Here is a 6,969-nt window from a genome sequence, read left to right as displayed (position 1 = left end):
TAGAACCTAGGCATCAATGAGCTGTCGTCCCTGCTTTCAAGGAAACAACATTCTCACGTTTCTCATGTGACCCAAGCTATGTAGTTTGAGGTGGTATTAAGTCTAAACTATAGAACAAGTGTACGCATTCATCCAGTTTTTCATATATTGACATTAGTGAGATTTTTGCTTGACATTTTTGGAAATGATAAGAGTAGTAACTAACATTTATAGCTATGTTCCAGATGTTAAATTCTGTCCATAGATTATGTCATTTAATTTTCCTAACAACCTTATAGGCTGGTATTTTTCCTTTGCAAATAAGAAAACTGAGGCTTAGGGAAGTTAAATAATTTGCCCAAACAGGTGGCAGATTCAGGATTCAAAGAGAAGCTTTCTGATGATCTAAAATCTATACACTTAACCTCTAAATATGGTGATATTTGATTAAAAATAATGCATACTAGCTGCTGTGAATGATTATCAGACTCACATTTTGGGGGAAAAAAAGATAAAATGAACCATGAACCTCTCTCAATATGCTTTTGAAGGCTTATGCCTTCAAATGTGTCTATAATCTGTGAAATTTTCAAAGGTGTAGATGAGCAGTGGCTAGTTAGGTTAGTTCTCAAGCATAAAGAATTTTCTAATATTTTCTCCAAATATTGAAAAATACAATTATTTGGATTGAATAAGTCCTGGAGAAGTGGGAGAGGAGGCAGGCTTGGGACAGAGTGAGGAGCTAGGAAGTAGTTTTCTTTTCATTAGTCATTGCTTTCTTGAAAGAGGCTGAGGAAAGCTAGCAAGTGATGTTGGTGTACTCTACCAAATTATTTTGGTTGATGGAAACTTGGAATTCTGGGAAAATTCCAAGTGGATATAAGCACTTTAGGGAATTGGATAGTATGTGAAATATAACCTAGAATAATGTGAAAAAATAATGGATATTGGCCAAAATAGTCTCAAAACCCTTCTCTTTCCTGATAGGCTCTGATTTTGATAGCTCCTTTGAGGAAAAATATTTAGGAGTCATTCTGTCTAGAGAGAGCTCTTTGAACTTGATGCCCAGTCCTTGTCAGCAGTTAAAGCCAGAAATAAGATGCCAGGTACATTAAGAAAGGAATAGAAAATACTTAAAATATTATAAATTAATGACATGATCGAACAAATGCAAACTGTAGTATCTGGAATAGAGTATTCCATTCCAGTTACTTCGGTTTATAGTTGCCTAAGATTATATTTTGTTTTTATAAGCACCTAATCTTTCAGACAAAAGAAAAACTTTAGAATTTGCCTCTGGTATTTAAAGTCGGTAAGGCATAATATATCAGTCAAATTCTCTTAGCTTTCAGAAAGAGAGTGTTATTTCAAACAAAAGACCCTTATGTTGTATTTAAAAAAAATAGATTTACATTTTCTGAAGCTTTGATTTTTCAGACCAGAAATCCCAAGTTTATATGTGAAAGGGGTCTATTAATGTTCAGCTATGCTTCACTTTTCAGACCACAAATACTATGAGTGATTACCCTTATTTGTATAATGTATATCTTATTGGCCTGATTGCCACTCCCATCCTTAAACCAAAGCTGTGTTGAGGGAGGTAGAATGACACTGGCCATTTTTCTTCTTAGGGGTTGCTTTCTTTTTCTTTTAAGATTTAAAATATTTCAGTCACCAAACTTTGAGTGATTTCAACTCTACATTCCCAAATTTGAGTGTGTCTATAAGTATAGCCTCTAATAAAATTACCCTTAGTCCACATTAGAATCAAATTGAGCAGTATTTTCAGTCATTTAAAGGTTTTGGATTTCATTTTGAACAGTTCCTAGTCTCAAATACATGTCTAAATGATATGCATGTATCAAGACAAAATGGTAAAAATGTATTGCATGTCTTAAGATTTTGTTGACCTGACATTCTGACATTCGGATAATTGAATGAATTTCTCTGATTTCATTGGCATACTTGGCATTAAGCATCCATAGCCTTGCTCTATTATGTAAAGAAAATGACTTCACCATTATCAGGTGTCAATCTGGCGCTTTTTCATGAGGAATAAATTATGTCCTGTTAGAGGTCAATATGACAAATTGTGTTGCTTTATTTTTAATGAATGTAATTCTAAGACCACTAGCAAAACTAGTAATCTTGAAAGTTGATATAATGCTAAGTGTAATCAAATCTTACGTTTATAGTAGATCATAGCACTAATATCTCAGTTCATATCCTTGCTTCCATGTATAGCTACTATGGCAACAGAAAACTAAAAATATCCAACTATGTAACAGACCTATATTGTAGAGTTGGATTTTTTTTTTTCAATGGAGTTTGTCAAACTCATTAATGGATGCTGTCATAGACTAAAGGTACTGGTATCTACTGGCTATAGTCATAAATATGTCTTAAAGACAGAGATCACAGCACCAGAGTTCAAAAGTCCACTGAGTTAACAATTACCCACCTTGTGCATTTACCCAGTTACTGGTTTCTTAGCCAGGAAATCAGTCAAAAGGCCACAGCACTGTGTACGTACATGGCCAGAGACAAAAAACAGGGTTCCCCTTCATTCAGGTTTATTACTCTTTGGTATGTATTTTATTTCTCTCAGGTTTGAGGTCATACCCCAATAATAAAAAAATAACAACAATAAAAACAAACAGAAACAAAGATCTGTCACTTGTTAAGCACTTGTTTCTGTGGAAAAATGAAAAGCTTCATAGCATAGTGGTTGAGAGTAGTGGCTAGTTTTATAATCTAAAGATGGTCTCCTAACCTCTCTGTGCCTCAGTAAAATTGTAACATGGGGATATTAACAGTTTGGGTTGTTGGGATAATAAACGATAATGTCTAAAGTGTCGAGCATATGCTTAGTTCTTCATCGATATAGTTATTATGCTTTGATGATATTTTTAAATCTGGTAAACTTTGAAAAGGTAGATATTATTAGAAAGGGGGTTAATTGACTTAATGAAGACCCGTAGCTGGAATGCAGCTCAAATGCAGACCTAGCTGATGCATGAGCACACCTGTTGCTCCTACATCACATGCAACCAAAGCCTAGAAAACAGGGCACCTGTCAGCACCATTCCACAAGTTGACGTTTAGGTGCTTACTGGAGGAAATAATTGGTCACTAGCTTGACTTTTTTCCTCCCTGTTTTATTTTGTGTAAACAAATATTACATATCTTTATTCTAAAGGAAAATTTAATAGGACTTTAACAGGGTGTTTGCAATGTGCTACCCATTTTTCTAAAAGCTTTATATGGATTAAATTGTTGAATCCTCACCCCCCAGAGTGGTTAAGTAAATATCCCCAAATCATATAGGAATAAAGAGACAGAGCTTGCATTCTGTACTACTACACTTTAAATAAATGAAAGGGCATTATTTCTCTGGATACGAAGAGTCAGTATTAATATGAATCTATAAATTCAATAGTCTCAATCTATATCCCAACTCTATCAGTATTTAAGTGGAACTTGAGAAGATGATTTTAGAATTTATCAAAAAAATAATGTTCAAGAATTGAAAACAACCAAGAAGAAAATGGTGGAACTTGGTATTAAGATAGGAAAACATACTATAAAAACTGTCGTAATTAAAACGTCTCTGACCTGGCATGATAACAGACAATAGTTAACAATGGCAGACTAGAGAGTTAGAAACAGACATGTATAATTTTGAAAATCTACCATATAATAAGTGTAACATTTTAATCACTTCAACTTGCAAGAAAAGGGAAGGGTGAAGTCTTCAATAAATAGCGTTGGTTAAACAGCTGTGTTTTGGAAAAAATGTTCAATTGCTCATTCACAGGATATAAAACCAAACTCCTTATGAAAACTAAACATAAAAATAGGAAACTATGAACATACTAGAAGAAAAATTGGGATAATATTTATACAATTTTGGCGTTAGAAAGACTACCTTATGCAAAATATAGAGACTATTAAAGAAAAACTAATAAATTTGGCTATATATTTTTTCCATGATATGATTTATTATTTTAACAAAGTGTACATTTACAGTGCTTACACTGAATTCAGTATATTGAATTATTCAGCCACTTCATACAGAGACTACTTTTAGTATATGTGCTGCCGAAGCGAGCACAGAGACTACTTTTATATTTATCCTATTTGTTCAATTATAATTATATTCACAGTAATAAGGAATTTAAAAAAAGTAGCTAATTCTTGGGTGTAAAACATAGAAGTTCCCTCTTTTTATACTTACCTGGATAAACAACATAATGAAATTGATTCTCTCCGTCACAGGGTTCATGGACTTACTTGGGGAGAATGAGGAATTATTAGAATCATAATATGTTAAATATCTTTATGATCATCTAGTCTAGCCATTTTTCTAGGAAGTTTAGCTTCTGTGTAGTTACCTTTTTCAGAGTTCTTTATTTCTTATGGCTTTGAGTTACTGTCTAGTGTCCTTTCATTTCAGCCCGCAGGATTCATTTTAGCATTTCTTGTAGGGCAGGTTTGCTACCAATGATACTCTTTCAACTTTTGTTTACCTGGGAGTGTTTTCATTTCTTCTTCTTTCTTTGAAAGATAGTTTTGCTGGATATAGTGTTATTGGCTAACAGGTTTTGTTTTGTTTTTTTCATTAAAAACATATCCTGTTCCCTCTGGCCTCCATGGCTTCCGATGAGAAATCTGCTATTAATTTTATTGAGGATACCTTGTACATGATGAGCTGCTTCTCTCTTACTGCTTTCAAGATCTTTTTTTTTTTTTTGGCCTTGGCTTTCAACAAATTGACTATAATGTGTGTCCATGTGGATCTCTGCATGTATCCTTCTTGGAGCTCATTGAACTTCTTGAATGTGTAGATTTGTGCTTTTCTCTAATTTGGGGGGTGTGGGGCCATTATTCCTTCAGTCTTTCTATCTCTCTCTTTTTCCTCTCCTTCTGGGATTCCCATTTTAAGTATGCTATAGTTTTCTTAATAGTGTCTCGTAGGTCTCTTAGGCTTTGTTCATTTTTGTTCTTTCATTTATCTTTCTGCTCCTTGGACTGGATAATTTCAATTGACCTACCTTCAGCTTTGCAGATTCTGTATTTGGCCTGATCAAATCTGCTATTTGAAACCCTCTAGTGAATTTTTTCATTTTGATTATTTTGGTTTTCAGAATTTCCATTTAGTTCCATTTTATAATTCTTAATCTCTTTATTGGTATTCTCTATTTGTTCATACTTTATTCTCCTGTTTTCTTTTGCTTTTTCTTTTTTTGCTGAAACCTGAGCATTGTGAATATTATAATGTAGTAACTCTGGAAAGCACATTCTTCCCCATCCTCAGCATTTGTTTTTGTTTTTGTTTTTGTTTTTCTACAGCTGTAGGCTGTATCTTTGAGTTTAATGACTTTTCTAAAATATTTTGTTAAGTAAGTATCCCTTGTCTATAATCTATAACATATTTTGTAAAAACTGTATTCTTTATATGAAATCTGCATTCCTTTAGCTCGTAGGCAGGTAGGTTTTGACCGATGTACTTGGAGGGCAGAAGTTGAGAGAAAGAGAGAGAATAAAAAGAAAGGGAAAAGTTTCCTAGTCTTTGCAGGTTGTGTATCTGTGCTGGGGCACTCCTTTAATGTTTAGGCATGCCATGGACAACTCTGTCATGACCTTCCCCTCCAGCTTGTGTTGAGTGTAGATATTCAGTAGAGGTGAAAGTTTAGGGTCTTCTCAGGTCTTTTCTGAGCATGTATCCTATCCAGTGTATGTGCGTGGCTTTTTAAATTCCAAAGTATACACAGGAGGCTATCAAATACTGTAATTTCTCAAAAAAAACCCCTCTCTTCCCAGATTTTCCTCCCAGGTTTTCAGTGCTCTGTCGTATACCTCAATCAATCTTTTGCTTCATTCAGGTGGCTGTGGGTTGTTTAATTTGCCTTACAAATTTTCGAAGATTGTCTACTGCTTTGCTGCCCTGAGTGAGTTTTGATTTAGGTGACACAAAATCAAGCTGCTTGTACCAGTCCTTCAAGCGGTCTCCACACATCTGCAACAAACACAATTCTTTGTTTATATGGTCTGCTCTGCTTCCCCTGGAACCAGAGACAGGGTTCCACACTGGGAATATTGGCTGCCATCTTTAATACCACCACCGAGCCAGAGAAGGAGGTAAGGCAAGGCCAAATAAAAATGCCACAAAACTTTTCTACCAATTTTTATTTGCCATTTTCTTGATTAAGGATTCACTCGGTTGCTGTACACTTTTGAATTCCTTACAGAGATCTAAGTTGAGTTCCTAACAGAAACTTTTGGCTTGATTTTTTTGGTCTTTCTCTGGAGGGATGGAGCTTCCTGCACTGCTATTTTTACTGACGTCACTCTGGCTATATAGATTTCTAAACTTACATATGATGGGGTACAGTATAAAGAACATTACAAGGTGAGAAACACACTGAAGGTATTTGTAAAATATTTGATAGACAAAAGATTAATATCTAAATTCATAAATTAGTTCCAGTTAGAAAAAGACAAACCAGTAGAAAAATTAGGCAATGGATGTGAACATGCAGCTTACAGGAAAAAAAAAAAAAGACACAAAAGGTTAGAAGCATATACAGTCTTAATAGATCAGAGGGTAATTCACTAGTTTATGGGATATCCATGCTCTAGAATCCTCTGTGTAAACACTACATACTGAGAAGGAATATCAGAGAGCAATACATACAATGCGACCCCATCTTTGTCAGTCAAGTATTTGTTTTACAACAACTTTAAAAAATATTTTAAAAATTAGCAATATAAGAAACAAAAATTTTAAAAGCCATCTGTATACTATGCTAAACTTATCTCATGCCCGTAGAAAAGAAGTGGTGTTTAGATTGGCCCAGTGGCCTTAATAATTATTTAATTGATATTTATGAGCACCTTGATGGGTCAGTTACTTAGGAAACCTATTGGAAGTGGTAAGACTTCACCCATGCCCCTACACTATTTTTCACACTTCTCTGTGCAAAACTT

The sequence above is a fragment of the Balaenoptera musculus genome, chromosome 3 (assembly GCF_009873245.2).
Source record: "Balaenoptera musculus isolate JJ_BM4_2016_0621 chromosome 3, mBalMus1.pri.v3, whole genome shotgun sequence".
NCBI classification, from domain to species: domain Eukaryota; kingdom Metazoa; phylum Chordata; class Mammalia; order Artiodactyla; family Balaenopteridae; genus Balaenoptera; species Balaenoptera musculus.
This window is presented reverse-complemented; position numbering follows the sequence as displayed.